This window comes from Anopheles stephensi, chromosome 2 (genome assembly GCF_013141755.1).
Source record: "Anopheles stephensi strain Indian chromosome 2, UCI_ANSTEP_V1.0, whole genome shotgun sequence".
Lineage (NCBI taxonomy): Eukaryota > Metazoa > Arthropoda > Insecta > Diptera > Culicidae > Anopheles > Anopheles stephensi.
In genome coordinates this window covers 33,264,219-33,283,399 of record NC_050202.1, presented here as the reverse complement: position 1 = coordinate 33,283,399, position 19,181 = coordinate 33,264,219, and the positions used below count along the sequence as shown (strand labels likewise).

The following is a 19,181-nucleotide window of genomic DNA, read 5'->3' as shown; positions in this document are numbered from 1 at the left end:
TATGATAGATTGGTGTGGAAGCTGAAGAAAAAGTGAGAGCAACGACAAAAAAAGGCAACTCCACAACATCAACCCAAAACAAGAACTCGCACTCAATTCAACCAGACAATACGAGGAAAATTTCTAAATCAAACAAAAATCAGTTTGATGTGATGTCTGTTTTCTCTCTCTTTCTTTATCTTCAAAATTTACATCCATGCTTCAGATGGCTTACCCTATGGCCTTGCTGAGCATTCGAAAACGTTCCGAAATTCTCCGATCAATATGCTTTACTTCTCAAAGGGTTCAATTTTATTTGCGGACTGCGTTCCTTATGCGAATTCAAGGAAATTTGTCGAACCGGAAAAACCCGTCTCAACCGAACACTTGATTTGCGGTACGGTGAGAAAGAAGCGTATGTGCTCAACCTGCGCTCACGCTGATATTTTTGATCAATTTTTCACCTTAAAAAAAGAAGAAACGCCCTTCTTTTGTGTTGTTCTCGGTTTAGCAACACTCATGTTAAATTCATTTTATGCACCAGTACTTTCATATTATCACTCGCACATTTTCTGTGGAATTAAGATGCAGTTTAATGATATTCAAATTGCACACATGGTGAAGCACGGTACGGGTTTGTTACGATTGCAACAGTGCTTGCACCACACAATGTACTTTCAGTCGCATAAATGGCAAAACTCAGCTGCGGTTAAACGATAGCGTAATTATTGTGTTGCATAATGCTTTATCAGTTGCCATTTGGATGTCAAATGTTGCTGTTTTCATTTGGGATAACTGTGCCGGGTAGCTCTGCTTCGTTCCAGTTGTTTGACATTATTCACTGCAAAAAGCTTTTAATGAGCTCATTTAAATGTAGTTCAACTTGCATGCATCACATCAAAAACAAGCATGGGTAAAATCCCATTTAAATTGGGTTCCTCGTGTTACAGCCAAATGTCAAATGAGAAATATTTAGGTTCGTCAACATACTAATTATGGAAAAGCAAAACGGCCATGCCGTTCTTTATGAATAAAAAAATATGGAAATTCTTAAAAATATGAAGAATGAAAACCTGAATAATCTTTCAACTACTTCATTTTATTTAATTTTTGAATTTATTTAAATTTTATTTAGAACTAGAATCCTACGATAATAAGTCTTCAATATAATGTCAGACCTCAGGTAACTTTCCGTTCAAACAAGGATGGGAATCTGGTCTGTTACCATTCAGAGATCCTCTTGCAATATGCTCTATATTTTGTGCTATTATTAAACGATCTGTTAAACGACCAGCTAAGGGCTTCACAAGCAGATTACACTATGCTATTGAACCTAGCACAGCGGAAACACGAAAAGGCATCCGCCCGCTCAAAATGAGCACGAGGCACCTTTGGAATGGTGGACGAATTGATCTAGAATAGCCATGAAGTATTTTATTTTTATTTATTTATTTATTAATTAATGATGACGGACCGATGCCGTTTTGTCACCACCGCATGTGGAGAATGTGATTTAAATTCACGAAAAAAAAACAATGAAACAAAATTAACAAAATTAACTAGGCATTTCCTCCAAGTTATTTACCATATCCCGGGCATGCTCGGTTGTGCAAGGAAAATGGGTGGTTGTTATCCATTTCCATTGTTTTTGTGTGTAACAATGAAGTACTCGAATAGGAAATTCGAAAGGTTTGGGATGGCATTGATGTTTTGAGATTGTGATTGTGAAAGATGATTATCTATCATGATAATCATCTTTAAATGATCGTAAGCTAGAGTTCGATGATCACAGGGATTTGCAAGCTTTCCAGGCTTCTAGGAAATCAATGGCCAACATCGCATGTCAGGTAAAGGTGTATGGTAAAGCTTTCCGGACCCTTTGCTACCATCAAGGTCCCAACAAGATTGGCTTAAATGTCTTCTCTTCAACCTGATGACAGGGAGGGCCTCCTGTGGCAAGGAAGTGTAAACATTGGGGACCACCTTCAATAATTCCATCCAGAATCTGGCATACGCTAATGACTCAGGCATTGTTGGTTTAAGGCTCTCCTATGCATCAGAGGCTTACAACTGATCAAACAACCTGCATTAAGCCTGGACTGGTTGGAGACTAATATGTCGAAACCCAAAATAAAAAAGGCATAACCAACGACGATGGCAAGAAAGGCCAATTTACGCAAGGATTGTATGTACTGTTGGATCACTGTACATTTGAAGACGTCTAAAATTTCTCCCATCTGCGGTCAGAGCTTAGCATCCATAATAGCATACTAAGGTAATTCACGCAAGGGTCCTGCCTGTCAATCGGTCTTACTACAGGTTGCGGATACTTCTCCACTCAAAAGATCTGTTACAAAATATGAACCAAATGTTGTACTAAATTATAACAACGCCATGAAGATCAATAAGTAAATTTGGGAATTTTCTAATAAAAAAAGCTTTAAAGAATAAGGCAGTCTCCCATCTCCAAAACTTATTTTAAAATAATCCGTTAATCCTGTTCAAACAACGCCTCAAAATATGTTTACGCTATAAAATGCAATGTGATCTTAAGTACCATTAAAACAATTGTACCAATCGTGCTGTTGTTCATCTCACAACAGTATTCAATAATCAGATGCACTTAAAGCCGGCAAAACGAACCAAAACCAAACGGGTTCCTGAATCCCCAATCGTGAAGTGCAATTCACACGCATCTAAAGATAATGCCCTCTCGAAAAACCACTCCAACAGCCACTTAAACAATGTCGTTTCGCGACCACCAAAATGGGAAAATCATCAAACAACCGGTCGCTTTTTATGGGCACATCAATAAATCGACACCAATCAGCACCGTTGCCGGACATTGGTTCGACCACGGGGAGGATGATAAGACTCGACGTTGATTATACTTTTTGTGTGTGTGTGTGTTTTTTTTTTTTCATGCTTTTCCGTCGGTCTGTGTTCGCTGGCAAGCTGCTGCTTCCGTGAGCGCATTGAAAACGGCCAACGGCCACCTACGAAACGAACCCGCTCGAGACCCCTTAACGAGCGTCATTAAACGTTCCGAACATGTCGGTCGCATTTTTCGTTGCCTTTCGCTTGCAACACTCACACACGCACACGATCATTCGGTAATGAAGGATGGAAGAAAAATAAACATACCGCTCCACACGTTCGATCCCGTACTGAAACACACTCAAACAAATGGGGTTGTGGTTGTGCGAAATTAATATCATTCTCTTGCCCTAAATACAAGCCAGTCTTTTGTCGTGCGCTCTAATACAGTTCACACTGCGTGCGGCACACCAGCAAACAAGAACGCGGCCCGTCGATCAGTTCCGCTTCCGTCCGAAAATAGTCCCACAGCACCCGGTTGTAACCGGTTTGTAAAATGTAGGAATTTAATTAAATCCTTACGTACACCGTTCCGGCCGGCACCATGGTTGCCGGCACTAAAGGTTGGTGGGAACAAGCACGTCACCACTTTCATCGCGTAATGATTGTTTATTCAATTCCGCTTCGAACGCCATCGACCGAGCACCAAAATGTTGTCGAGGCTTGACCTTAATGGTTTACCATCATTAGCCCAGTCCGAGCGCCAGTTGACCGGGGGAACTAATTTTGGAATTATAATTTTATATTTTAGGAGCTTTCGGCCCTTTTCCGTGGTGCTGTCTAATCGCCGCATGGTACCCGCTTGCTAGCGAGCCTCTGTAGTGGAGCAAGAAAAACTGTGACTGTGGCTGTGTTTTCAATTAAATCTCATAATTAGGGAGAAAACAACCACAGTGGGGTTGCTTGCTGTGGGTACGGCGAACCATCGTTTACAACAAGTTTTTCAACCAACGTTGGGTTATTGTCCGCCAAATAACCATTTGTCGCTCGTACAAGCGTGACGGGATGTATGAACATGCTTTTCGGTATTTTTGTTATTTTGTTTTAATGGCTAACGTCGCACTACGATACCATCGCAGGGTTGTACTGGCAGCCAGGCGACTTCTATCGTCTTCAATTTCTATGAACAATTTAATCGGATCCCGCTGTGAAGGTAAACGAATCTGTCAAAAATGCATGATAAACCGTTAGGATGGTTTGGTTAATGGTCCTATCACTTTCGAAAAAGATGCTCTACGTGAGGGGTGTCACTAACTGTGGTCATCCAAAATCTAAAAAAAAAATATGTCTTGATTATTTATTTTATTTTATTTTATTTATTGAGTATTACGGTCCGATGCCGTATTGTCACCACCGCATGTGGTGACTGTGAATTATATTCACGCAGAAAAAACAATTAACAAAATTAACTAGGCATTTCCTCCTAGTTATTTGCCATATCCCGGGCATGCTCGGTTGAATATGTCTTGATTGCTGAACATCTAAATAATGGAAACATTCATATGCTAGATACCGGCTCGTCATTTTTCTACAGTTTAACAGTTGATGTTGGTGTGTGTGTTGGTTGATCATCGCGCCAAACGAATTTCATCGACTACCGTTTATGTTTTTAAGAACCGTTTATGTTCTTAAAATTAAACACTCTCTGTCGGTATGCCCTGAAGCTAGCTACTGAACACCACGAGATCATCCATTCCTTCGTATTGAGCCACAGAAACGAAGCTCACTGGCCTAAAACAGAGCTGAAGATTCACCTGCCTTGGTAAATCCTGGTGATTTGAGAATCAGTGATCAGGTTTACTTAAGACTTCCATATGGCATAATTAAATACTAGATTTTACAGAATACCAAAAGTTAAGTGTTCCTATGAGTAGATAAACCTATGTCCCGATTGGCTCCTCACACAAGCCTAGATTTAGGATAGTAAAAGATAGGTAACCGTCGCGATAAGCTTATAATTGCTAGTGAATTTTATTATCCTTTTACACTTACAATATTTAACTGTATGGGAGAGAATATTAACATGATGTATGCATATGTTAGTAGGATTCTGCATGGGAAGCTGTGCATTTTGTGGTCTACACGTTTGTTAGAATTAAATAATTATCGTCTATACAGAGATAACGTATAGACGTCCTTTGTATTCAGTTTGGTACTGAAGTTTATTGGTAATAGTCAAGAATGTGCGCTAGCTTGTGGCAATAATCTATGGAACCCTTATGGTCTTCGTGTTTTAAATAAACAAAGTTAGGTCTAATTCCTAGATTATGGAGCGTCTGTGTCTTAACCAATGGTTTATTACTCGCACAAACCCTAATCTGGCGTGCATCGTCTTTTTAAGGACCCGCATCGTCCTATCATGGTGAGTCTGAGAGCTTTATAGTCTTGATCGGTTCTAGCCATAAACAAAATTTTAAACATGAAAAATAAAAAATACAGCTGAACTAATGTTTAAAATAGTGTATGGTCTATCCATTAAAACATTAATTCTAGGTTTGATTTTCTACACTGAGGAACTCTAGACCTGCTTTTTGTGGCTTTCTGTTACTTGATATTATCCAAAGCGAGAAAGTCAGTCCTGCGTACGGTCATATTAATTACATCTCCCATGAATTCTATAACAGCTTTATACAAATATCACAAAGCAAATTGCACACTCAGACACTAATTACCGTGTTGAATAGTACAGCATCAATGTATTTGAATCAACTACAAACACTATTGCGCTGTTGTAAACCAATTCCCATTATACTTAGTGCTATCGCGTTGTTTCAAACTGTTGTGTTAAAATTTATTGGTTAAAATTATTTACCAACACCCACTGCGCTATGCGTTAGACTATGATTGCATTTGCAAATCATCGTTCACTTTGCCACCGTGGCGCTTCCCAGCAAAACAATTCGACAATCGTCAACTGATTGAAATGATGCTCCCTTCCTCGAAGGTCCGTTATCTCTCCCTCCATAAAATCTGAAAATGATAGCTGCTATGAGATGATAAAATATCATCACTCTATCCGCTCGTCATATTCCGGTCACGAGCTAACAGGGCTGCGGTTGCAAATACAAATTACAGCCAAATAATTAATCACCACGCATAAATACATGAATCAACTGGCAGCTGCACCAGCTGCCACCGATGGTCGATGGTGATGATGAGGGTGGTGAGACTTATACCAACCGTCTCCAATTACGGGGAATGGGTAAATTACCCTGTTGGAATGTGGACGCCTCAATGTTGTTGTCGACCCGTACCGCACTCTAAGCTCAAACACTAAAAGCATCAGGTTTAACAAACTTACAAATTCCACCTGGATGTCATTATGAATCCGATACATTTCTAGGATCGGAAATAGCGGAGCGAGAGAAAGAGCGAGCACGACAGGGACAGAGAGTGAATCGTGCGTGGTGTATTTAATTAAGAAACCTCAGTCACACTAATTCACGGTTTTAACTTGCTAATGCCGTGGTGAGATGCCATCCGGTGGCGGACGATGGGGACTGAAAAGCGGGATGGGGTTAAAAAATGGGTTCTGACATTCGCAAAAATTAAGCTCCATTTTGGCCATGGAACGGAACGAAACGTAGCAAATTCCGCCGTAGCTACTGTCAACGTGCTAGTGGCCACCGGGTGAATGTGCCACACACCGCCACATCCGATTGGCCTTTCCAACGTAATCCCTTGGCTCATTTCCACGCCTGTCAGGTAACATCGGAAGCTGGCACGGGTGTCTTGGGAAGGGAGCCAAGCGGCTCAATTACAGTACTTGATTGACGTCAGCCAAATTTTCGCAACAGCAGCACCACTTTTGAGCGCCACCGCAAAAAGTTTCTGATTACCTCAGGAAACGCCGTTTGGGGAACCGGCTGAAGCTAAGGAAGGTGTTTTTTAACCAACCACTGTTCGCTTGCCTCGCTCGGATGGGGGGGGGGAACCCATAAATGGCGTCGGAATTAATGTGAGCATTGCAGAATGTTGCAAAAGGCCTACCCTAGGCTTGATCATGGGCTAACGAAACGATTCAACTTTGATTTCGTTTTCTGCCGAAACGGCTACCTGTCGGTTCAATGGTTGGGAATCATTTCATTTCATCCATATGAATGTTTCGGAATGGAAAATTTTGAATTCATCCCAATCGGGTAGAAAGTCCTTCTGTGACCTATGGCACAATATTGCACGCTGGGAAAAAATTATTTGTATTTTGGTAAAACATTGTAAATTTAATTAGGTTTTAGCTTTACTGTATCTTTTAATTTTTTGTTTGGTGATAAATGACGAATTTATTATTATTGTTTTTTTTTGGGAGTTTATCAGGCTGATGTAAAATATGACAGATACCTGATGAAATTGTAATTTTGCTATCTGAAGTCAACAAGAGTTATTTATTTTTTGTCTCTTTTGCCTAGGCTTTTAGTTGAAAAATCTAGAAAACTCAACAAACTTGTTTTGTTCGATTAACCCCAAAACATCCCTGTGTGCGTCAGGTTGGATCTTACATTGGATAAAGTTAATCATTCTATTGCCACTTGGCGCGGGGGCTTATGCAGCGATTCGTGGCACACACGTGGCAAAGCAAATCACGATGTTCGCATACCCACGTAACCTACCTATCCATACGAATCACAATCGCAATTTTCCAAGGTTCGATGGCTAAATGTGAAGTGCGTGTGTGTGTTTGTGTGACGAACTTTGTCAGCTATTTCCACCCGGAGCCTCTCTGATGGAGGCGCCCAGTCCCTGACAGTGAGCAGCTGGCTACCGTACCGCATACCAGATTCATCCGAAGTGGCGTGTCGGTGCGTACTTGTCGTTACGAGAAACACACACACACACACACGTGCTGTGCTCATGCTGGTGGCACTAATGGATGAACCACGACCCCGTGTGGGCTTCGGCTAGGCCATGAGAATGACACGTCACGAGATGGAATGCTGTTGTAATAGTTATGCTTACTGTTCAACGGAAAACAGCCGGCAGCGTCTAGAAATCGTTTAATGAAAACGATTACGCTGAAAACGGTAAACCACACATGACTTCTATTGATCCTCTCTTGTCTTGCCAGCGCCCGTCGAGTGCGCTTTCAAGGGGCCGGGAAGCAAAAACGGTGCACCACAATTACCAAACGTTTCACGTTCAATTGAAACGCACCCACGGAGCCTGGCGTTGGCTTTATCTTTTCCCCCTTATCCGATCAGGACCGGTTTGGGTAGAAGGTAGAAGGCCGAATCCTGAATTCTACGTGCCATCGGGGGTGAACACGTCGCCGAGCTCCTACACAGTCAATATTTTACTAAGCTTCCAAGAAACTTCGTTTGCTACCATGTGTATACACTTTTTGTATTCGATAAGGCGCCTCCGTAGGCATCGTGTTTAGCCGTGACGTTGCCTTATCCATTGAAATTCAGCATGTGTTTAAATGTCAGTTGAATATGTTTATTACTTTATGCTAGCGAATGTGATGCTTTCTTTACTAACTCCCTTTCTTTTCTCCTTTCTTTTCTTTCAGGTTATTCCAGTCTTCATGCTCGGTTCCATATGAAATCCCAATGTTACCAAACTTTTAAGGTGCATAATCCGTTCTTTCATAATTATACTATACACAGGTGAGCTTCCCTTTCATGCTCGCGGAATTTTCCATCAAGTGCCATATCATCTCGTTTTGGAAAATCTCCAGTTCTGGAACTATAAGTCCCGTCTCGAACCATCCCATTGGCAAGATGTGGGTTTTGTTTTCTAAGTTCTTTTTATAGTATCCTTCCAGCAGTCCACCCATATAAAAGAAAAATTCCATCTGCAAAAAGCGAGTCCTGCACCACAAAAAAAAAACGAGGGTTCAACTGTTATCACAACCTGACGTTGGTTTGACAACGAAGGACAGTTTCTCGTAAACCCCTTAGCATTCATTTTGTTTTTCAAGTGGGTTCAACAAACTCTTCTACAGGATTTGAATTGTAGCTTTTATTTGCACTCCCTACACAAGCGGGTAGGTTTTCCCTCCCTTTTTTTTAGTTTCGTTCAGCGTTGCCAAGGAGCGCACATGAGCAAAATAAACCCAATTTTGATTGGGTTCTGGAAGCGTTATCCTTTCACACTCCCACAGACAGGTGGAATTGTACCCTCTGATGGTCTGATGTTTCAAAACACATTGCGGTTTCCATGGGTGTGTAATCAAATAGGTAAAAATCGTTAGCTGCAAAAAAGATTATCCCCCTTTTTGCTATCTATTGCAATCAAGCGAAGGTTAAGCGTAACAAATTTTATCCGCTCTGTTACGTTCGTTGTTTTTTTAGCTCGCATTAGGATTGGCCTTTTAGTCTTTGTTTTCTGTTTCTATCTATCGTTTTTGTCTTTTGTTTTTGTTTTTAGTTTTCGTCTTTTGTGTTTAGTTTTTGTCTTTTGTTTTTGGCCATTGTTTTTTTTCTTCTCTTATTTATGTTTTCTTATTTGGTATTTTTTTAAATTTGTTATGTCTTTTGTTGAATGTTTTTGTTTTTGTCTTTTGTTAATACTATTTTTGTTGTTTTTCATTCATGAAGAAAAAAAATTTTAATTATACTTGAGTGTAAACTTTTCTTATTGTCCATATACATTTCAAAAAAATGAAATGATCTACTTAAACTTTTAACTTTCCATTCAAGTCTACTTGCTTTCCTAGTATCTCTTTATAAATAATTATTTTTTTATGTTTTTCCTTCGTTTTATTAAATATGAGACATTTACACAATCTAAAGCATACTTTGAATCACAAGCTACCGAGTAAGCGTGAACTCTCACCACATCAAAGTGAATGATATCCAAGCGTGGCCGAACGCTCTTGCTCACGGGAGCTATCGGTGATAACTGAAGCTTATGCGAGCTACTGATGAGTTAGCACTTGATTTCTAAGGGTTCAGGGATGTGTAACGATTTGGCTCAGGGTACCATTTCCTTTTCAAATAAGCTTGATCCAGATCAAGAGTGGAAGGTTAATTGCATTAACCTTTCCACTCACAAAATTCATGGAAATGCTACACTGTCTGCCAGCTAGCTCCCCAACTCCAGCTAGCTCCCCAATAGTCCGCGAAAGCTTTAGCAAACGAGCTATGTTACTGGTAGCACCGTGAGCAAGATTCAGCTCGTAAGCATATCCATCAATACACACTCTCACCAAAATCAAATCACTAAACACACTCACGCTCAACTCGTGTAAGTTATTTGATACAAGAGATTCTTATTCAGTCAAATTTATTTCATATTTCAATATTAAGGTAGTTAAGATACATTTGTTGATTATCAATGATTACTCTTTTATTTATTTTGAACGTTATTTTTACGACAGTTTCATCTGTTCTTATGCTTGGTTTATATTTTATCTTTATTATATTTTAATTTTATCTTATACTATTCCATCGTTTTAATAAGGCTCAACTCAAACCTTCTGCTCGCTGCAAACCTTTTTTGAATGAAGTTTAGCAATTGGAATAATCTAACTAATTTAAGAATTCCTTTGCGCATTTCCTCTCCACCTCTCAGTAGTAGTATTTCTTCCAGGACTAGTTCTGTCTGCTAAAATATTGCCAATTCCTCTTAATTGACTTGTGTCATCTTTTTTTTCGGGCTGTCTAAAAATTGTTCTGTTTGAATGAGCTGTCAGACTCTCTGAGCGATGGTCACAACGATGGCATTGGAATATAAGCTTCAATTTTTTCCCAGAGTTTCCGCTACATTTGAAGTGTCTTCTTGAAGGACCATCTACCTCTTGATTGACCTTTATTTAACCATCAGTAACAATACACTGCATATTCTAATCAGTCGTCAGAATATTCCTCTGAATGGGTTGCGAATGGACCCTCAATACAGCCTTATGACGACCGGCACCGCTATAGCATTTGTCACCTCACTATCTTCGTTCGGAAAATCCAAAATTCATAAAATCCAGATTGGAAAATCTTTGCGTTAAGGAGATTATTTATAGCACTTTGCATCATAATGAGATGTACTTGAAGTGTTTGCCGAATAGCACTTTAATGTCTCTAATTTTTGTTTGGCAATTTACGTGTAATAAATTAAGCTGGTATTAACTGAAACAAATTTAAATTTTTGTTCAAGCTGATGTTAATTTTCTAGGGGTAAAGCATTCATTTATGTCGCTCAGAATAAAATAAAATATAAATATGTTGCTTTTTTGCTTGTCCACAAACGTTGCTTTTCCGATCTTGATAAAATAGGAAATGAACACTGGAAAACAATGAATCCCAGTAATGCACGTGGGTTGGCATTTGATAATATCAGTTTCACCAGCCATAAACAAGACATAAACAAAACCCATTACCCATAAACACCCAATCTACTGTTCGAATTGGATGTTTGGTGTAGATCTTGTACACCCAAACCATTACCAACCCATCACTAACCATTGTTCACGTACATCGCTCAAAGGCATGCTAAACACTAATTCAATTAAGCACCTTGGCCCGCTGAGCACAGTTTTGTTAACATCAGACGATGCCTTTCTTTAAAGTGGCTGCTGAAAATGATCGGCTGGTAAAAAGTTTTCCTTTTGTCCTTTAAAGCACAAAGCAGCAAGCTCGCGGTACCAAGGGTATGAGGAAACTTTTCAATTGCGTTACTTTATCTTCAATAATCGCAGCTAGGGAAGAATGGATCCTTAAAAGCATTATCATAATGCAAACGATATAAATGAAATCGATAAACTAATTTCTCGTACATCAAAACTATGATAACAAATCCGGAACATAACTTTGAAACTCCGATTGCAATGGTTATAAGCTGGCCATTGTGAAGCCGCCGCTCATAACCGTTAATTACTCGATGGCTTTTCTTGTGTAAAGTGGAAATTAAAAGCAGCCACCGAAGCCAATCCAAAAGTGCACACCTACCTGCTCTAATTAAAACTTTTCAAATTGGATTCCTTTAATTGCTCGGCAACATTACGTGGGCTTCCATAGTTCATGGTTCAGGCTGCTGTACAAATTAATTGCGGCTTCGAGCCGCTTGTATTTCTTTGGCTCTGTATTTTTTTTAAACTAGCGCTTTACAAAATGTGTGAAAATGCTGTACAATAAGTCTCTAGTTTATCTTTATCAAATTCTGTATCAAGTTTAATCGCAAGCCTTTTCGATTTTGAACACACACCGACATGCAAGTGGGTGTTTTTCCTGCCCCGAACCGATCCGGCTCGTACCTTTTTACGAAGTTTCATTATTTGCATTAATGACCAGCTAAACGCCGGGAACGGACGAATGTACAGGGACGAACGTTCGACGAAGAGATTTGCTATCGGACTTAATCCCATTACTTCCACAAACTAAACCCTTAATCATAGCTCGGGTTCGTACATTCAAAGTCGAAAGGGTGAGGTTTCCCACTCGTTAAATCGTAACTTCGCAAGCGATCCCACCGTGAGGTGTTGTCGTTAATGTTTAATTTGCTTTTCTATTTGATTTGTCTCAGTGATTGTTCCTAGGGAGTTTTGTTTGATTATTTTATCATTGAATTGCTAAGCTTTTACGTAATGATTTTAAACGATTTTTGAAGCACGTACGTCTGCAGCAGGGTATTCAATTTCCATCCTCATCATTACGTTGTATAATATTCAATATTGTCTTACCTTTTATAGAGTGTTTTTTAGTCCATAAAACAAGTGTCTGCACTGTTGAAAACACTGTACGTATATTACTGAATGACAGTTTGAAACTAGCGACTAATGACGGAAAACGAACACAAAACACTCGATTAACCCTAAACTTTCCTTAATCTTCACGTGATACCAATAAAGAATGAGCAAAAATTTTGATGATGATACAAAATTTTTTTCTTTATTTTAGGAGCTTTTTCAACTAATTTTTTCAGCCATAAATATAGGTACCAGGCAGGATAAAACTTCTAAGCATCGGCAAACTTCGAACGATAGCTATACTTCTCCGATGCACACTTATCCAACACGCAAACGTAATACGCATATGTGTTTCGCTTCTAGCCGATCAAACGATCACATTATACGTAGCCATTTGTATATGTAGATACTCATCAAAACCAATATTTATGAAGAAGAAAAAATATAGCAAAAAATTACAAAAAAAAGTACAAAATAAGTGTGTAAAAAATAAACCAAAAAACATTAGAATGTGTGCATTAAACCATTTACTCAACCATATAAAGCAGACGAGAGTGGGCGAGGGATATATTTAATATTTAACACATAACGTCAATTGTACTATTAGCGTTAGAGAGTGTGTGTTTGTGGTAGAGAATGCTTACTGGAGCACAAGCAACAACAACAAAAAAATAGAAATTCTCTCGCAATTTGTGGCATGATAATGGACAGTTTGTTCAGTCGCATATTGAAACGTTTGTCTCCGGACAAAAGCAGGAACTTTGGGCTAAAAAGGTTTACTGGAACAGACTGTCTCCGATGGATGTGTTTGCGGACGAGAGTATTTCAGCTCCCAGCAAACGTACCTTTCTTTGAGCGCAGGCACGCAGGTAGCTAGGTCCACCACGTTATGTGACTGTGGTGCAATCCACAGACCACCAGCAGGATGGATGGTTTGCCCCGTTTGCCAGCTTTTCTGAGAGGACGTATATTTTGATATTGGCTTTGAAAATTGATTCATACCACTTTACTGTAAGCAAGATGTATTGGTGATGAGGAGTGAGTAGGTTTTGGATGATCTTTGGACGCCGGGCGCCACATTTGACGCACAACGAGTGTAAAATTGGAAAATGTCGTAAGTATTAAGGTTTGATGTCTACTAGGGAAAGTAGTGATTTGTGACAAGTTCTGGTGTCAAGCTGTGCTTTATAGAGTGTACAACGACACTGCCGCACAAATCGTATTTGTACTTGGCTAGTGGTAGAAATTCATCATTGACCAATTAAGATCCGTGCTGACGTGTCGACTGTCAATCTCCGGAGTCGGTGAAGCAGGAGCAGAGCACGGAGTAATTAAATTATTTACAACCATTTGTAGAGCTGCATAAGGATAAGGATGAGAAATGTGCATGGAGTTGGAGAAGAAGAGCTATCGTTGAAAACTGGTACGAGCCATCACGAAGCTCCGGTTGGAACCAAATAATACGGTAGCTTGGCGATACGCTCGTACACATAGCAGTTGTAGTGTATTTTTGTCCTGCCGTTGGATTGGTGCCTAACCAACTGGTGAATAATTCAATTGTGAAAAACTATCAAATGTATGAAAGCCGTTTGAGCGAGCTACTATGCTCGCCTTTTACGTGTACTTGGTATACACAAACAGCTGGCAAACGGTTATCATCCTCCCCTCGGTGGAGTATCATCCACCACACACACAAACGCGCCCATACCACATGCTCAATATTTATGTGATAATGTTTTCGACCCCTCAACATCATAAATGCGTCTTGCCTTGAGTGGATCGGTGGAAGTGGAGCGATCGGTATCGTGCACACAACCTCATCCCTCTCTATTGGCAAGCGTCTGGTACACAACACAGCCCTGACACTTTCCCCCTTTCGAAGCATAGCTAACCGTGCGTCTGGCATAGTTTTGTTGAAGACAGAAAGTGCACAACAGCGTACAACAACAGTTGTGAAAATAAGGCACAAGCACAAGATCATGTAACGGCCAGATGCAGCTTGGCTATGCTTCAACATTCGAAAGGGTCAGAGACATCGAAAACTTGTCAAGAGCCACGAATATGATGGGCATGTGAGGGGGTGGACTGTGATGGAGTGGAGGGGGAGGATGCATTTGCACCGTTTACGTGTAACGGCTTAGCGTACGTTTAGCGTATGAGCAATTGAGTTAACGATGGACTTTTTTTTGCTAATCTCAAAAGGCTTGCTTTTATAGACTTAAAATTTTGTTAAAAAAAATTTTTCTTTCAAACCAGAACCTCGACAGGTTTTGGCCTGTTACTTTGGGCTTTCTGTGACTTGTTTTACCCATACCCGGGTAGTCAGTATTACGTTCGGAGGAAGGGTCCGGATAGGATTAGATCCCCGGCCCAGGCACGTCAAGACCAGTGGTACTGTCGCCTCGATCACCAGACCCTCGTCAAGTTCAGTGCCGAAATTGTTTAAAAACCAACTCATACAATACTCAACATTGGTATCAAGTCGCGATTGGAATAAATGACCAAACATAATGACAAAAAAAAAAAATACTGACAGTGACATTTCAACCATAATCCAAACATTCATCAGATCTAATATCGTTTCTTTTCTTCGTTCTGCAGTTTCTATAATTATAGTAAAGCACACCAATATCCTTGAGCAAATGCTTATTAACATGATAAACTAAAGCTCCATTTGCTTTGTCCACGTGCACATTTCCAAACACCTCCAGAAAATTAGCAACCATTCGCCTCTGTGGGCCGACTGCAACGTTATACTAAAGGGTGGTTATGTTTTGCAATGTATATATTTCTACTATACCTAGGAGCCACGCACACATAAACAAAAACCTGATCAAATGTCGGTTAAAACTTATCGTAAATGGACAATAAACTACAGAGGGTGTCAGATTTCTTGAAGCCTCACAGAAAATGGGACAGAAAAATTTCACCGGAAAATGGCAGAATGTTTAGTATTTCTTCAAATTCAAATTCTTCAAACTATATTCAAGTGTTTTTCAAGGAAGTTTGTGTTACAGAGTATTACGTTATCTGGTTCCTGTAATAATATTTCGAAATTCGATGTTCAAATGGAAGATATGCTTCATCCCTTGTTTTTTTATTGCTTTTTTTGCTTCACTCGAACGAATGATTCATATGTCGGTATATTTTGTAAAAAATTACAAATTTGTATTTCCCACTAAAATACCTGACCAGTGGAGGACCGTTTCGATTAATAGAGTCTTCTTCTTCTTCGTCTTCCTTGGCCTAACAACTTTTTAGGTCATGCCTGGCTTTTTTGACCTACTGGATTTAATGAAACGACGTAGTTCGACAGTCAGTCTTCACTACGAGGGAACGGTCCGGATAAGATTTGAACTGTTGCCGGTCCTGTCATATGAAGACCGGTACCACTGTCGCTTCACCACCGGACCGCCCAGGTTTAAAAAAAAAAGAATCACACATTGTTATACACACTTCGATATTTGCCAAAAAGTTATTAAATAAATCACTGTTCAATTGATACATTCTTCATGCAGCATCCAACATTGAATCTTTAAGTTAAATTTGAAGAAATGGCGATGAAGCAACTCTGTCCGATTGTCCATTTATCTCACGAGAATCTGACATTCAGCAGTCTTGGTTCCACTTGCGGCCATATAACAACCAACTATTATCAACTTTTTGCTTACCTGTAGGCGTACCGGGTGTGTGAAGAAAAAAAAAAAGATTGTGACACAAAAACTACAAATAACCACCCTCCTAGAACGTTGCCCACGTCTAAAAAGCCTAACCATTGGTTGCGATTTATAGAGGTTTGGATGTGTGTGTGCTATGCTTCAATAGTACTGTTTGGTTGATGCAAAACTTTCCTACCCACGATGATGATATGGGTAAAACTGCTACAGCCTCGGAAAGCTAAAACACTCAGCCCGTGTGTGTGTGTGTGTGTTTGTGTAATTGTTTCCTTTCACTCCATTTACCTTGACACTCGGAACGATGCAACCCACAGCGCCATTTCTTGCACTTCTTGGTACACAGAGAACACGTGTGCAGTCATGGGGCTTTCCACCTGCCAATAAAACCCGATCCGTTCGTCCGATGTCTCCCGGCTCGTCCGGAATGTCACCTCAACCACACCCCGGCCTTGCTGTTGCCGGATGCCGTTGGATAACTTTCATAAACTTATCATTCATAAATGATTCATGATCTGCTTATGCACACGTTCTCCTTAAGCTTCGGGACGGACCGAAGGTGCACTAAACTTTCCTTTCCTTGGCCACTTCACCCATTTTGGGACATACAAACGGAGCGAGAGAAAGAGAGAGAGAGACGGCTTTATACGCAGCAAGCTAGGCAAGCTGTCAGGTTTGTTTGCTTCTCAACTTTCCACACCATCTATATAGTTTATTCACCGGAATGCTTTTCCATCGAGCGAAAGAGGTTTTCTATTTTCCACTTCACCCATCAGAGACACTCACGTACACACACACACACACATCGCCACCACTATGCCGACTGCAGACGTACGTTATGAGCTTCCCTGATCATGATCATGATGTGTTTTTTCTTCGTTGTGCTTTGCGTTATTTTATTTGTTTTCCACGGCAACTTCCTCGTGCACCGAGCAACTGACACAGCATGCCGGGAGTTGATTGCCGCTGGTCAAAGGTTTGTAGCTAAACTTAAAGCGATACTCTAAACTCCTAACCGTTCGTGCATGTACGTGTGTGTGTGGGTTTTGTACTTTTTTCTCCCTAAGCCACTCATACTTAGCACCGAGCAGCGTACCAGCAGACAGACGGACGTTTCTGACAAGTTTCAAACCAGTTTTGCTATTTATTCCACCGCGATAGGGGAAAATATTTTGCACAATCATCGTTCATGCGCTATTTCATGGAGGTTTGTTTTTTTTTTCGCTTGTGTGCAATTTTATTTAAAGCTTATAAAAGGCAACGACTACAGAATTATTCAAGCGTATGATGTTCAAACGTAGAACGTCTGTAGTTCTATAGTCAATATTCGTTTGGTTTTTAGTTTGTTTATCATGTTATACTTCCCAAAATAATAAGATTTCTTCAACACGACAACACCCAATAGATATCCTGCATTGAATCTCTACAAGTTGTATCGATTTACTCACGTGGCACTCCGACCGATTTGCGATTTTGGGCTGCTGCAGAAGTCCTCGAAATTGTCAGCGGTTTAGCGCTGAATCGTTCAACAATCCATCAGAATCAGACCATTTTGATGAACTCATCGACTCCATCACCTCAGCTCAACTAGCGTCCACTATGTGGACGATGTACAATAGTGAGGTCCGTCTTGTAGCGAATGCTTCATTGGTCTTCCACACATATGGGGCCAAAAAGCCTTCACTTGAGCATCTTCCACTCGAGCTGAGCTAAAAGGTTTCGTCAGTTTTGGGTCCACAGTCCATGTCTCATTAGCGTATGTTAGTACTGGAACGGTAAATACTCTATTCAGTCGAAACTTCGTCCGCCGTGACTGGCGTTATGGATGGAGCAGTTTTCTCGGGTTGTTGGAAGCCAGCACTATTGCGCGGATCTCAACATCTATGTTGTGATCGGTGCTGACTTTCAACCCCAGATAGGAGAAGTTTTGAATCACTTCAAAGGTACGGCCCGTTATCGGTACATCACCCCTAAGTATATCAGTTTTTTGTTATCAACTCTTCTATCATTTTTGGCGTTCGGTGTTGGCAACCGTTTTATACGCATCGAGTAAATCAAAATGTAATACTCGCACTGATACAGAATGCCAAACATGGCAGCAGACACACATAATTAGTATCAAAAGCATATCTAAGCTCTCCCAAAATACAATTCTATCAATGCAGCCAAACCAAACCAAGCTTAAGCAGTAGTTCACACAAATTCATCTAATTACACACATTTCTCCTCAATACCACCGGATGAGATAATGCATTTATAACGAACCAACCCACCAGTGCAATCAAACTAACTATCCGCATCAAAAGACAAAGGCAAACCGTGGTCAAATGATATGGCCATTCCCCTACCCTTTCCGAACAACAAACAGCTCCCGCCTATGGATAATCAGCAGTTCAATCAATCAGTAAGCCCACAATGTCACACCCAATTAAAATGTAGATCCATTTTGCGCTTTTTCGTGTTGTTATCAATCATGGCGTGTTTCTGTGTGCAACAACAACGGCACAAAAAAACCCCTCCGGCACACCACGAAGAAAACCGCCATATTGTCGCGCGTCATTCGGCAGCCTATTCATGACCTTCAACCTTGAGAGAGTGAGGGTATAATTCATCCAGTTTAAAATCATACCTCCGGTGAACGGCACCCACCAAAACCCTGCCCTCCCAGGTGATAATCCTCGCCGAAATAGGTCTGCCGACTAATTTCACAAAGCTCTCAATTTTCACCACCTCGTCAGACGGCTCATGGCCGCTCTGCCTGCACAACCAACCGTCAGATAATCATGCGATCTACCGGTGGTTAGCAGAGGGTAAGGATTTGCGGGTGGACGGCGGTTGGGTGGATTTAATTTCCCATCCAAATAATCTCATTATCGTTATTGTTCGCGCTGCCATCTAAAACACCATTAAAACACACACACGCGCCCTCTACTCGTTCCAACCCCCCCACGCTGAACAGGTATTAGCACCATGCCCTTTGCCGAACGTTCACGAGATCATGGTACTTTCTTTCAACCATGGCGCTAGAGAGAGCG

General features: G+C 40.6%; 1 protein-coding gene across 1 annotated transcript in view; it reads left to right on the top strand.

Annotated features, from left to right (window-relative positions):
• LOC118507430 (zinc finger protein 503-like) overlaps window positions 1–14,999 on the top strand; it is a 104,175-nt gene extending 89,176 nt beyond the window's left edge. The window contains exon 4 of the transcript XR_004905632.1: window positions 8,363–14,999. The gene's annotated coding sequence lies outside the window, so the exon portion shown is untranslated. The remainder of the gene's footprint in view (window positions 1–8,362) is intronic.
• The last annotated feature ends 4,182 nt before the right edge of the window (window positions 15,000–19,181 follow it).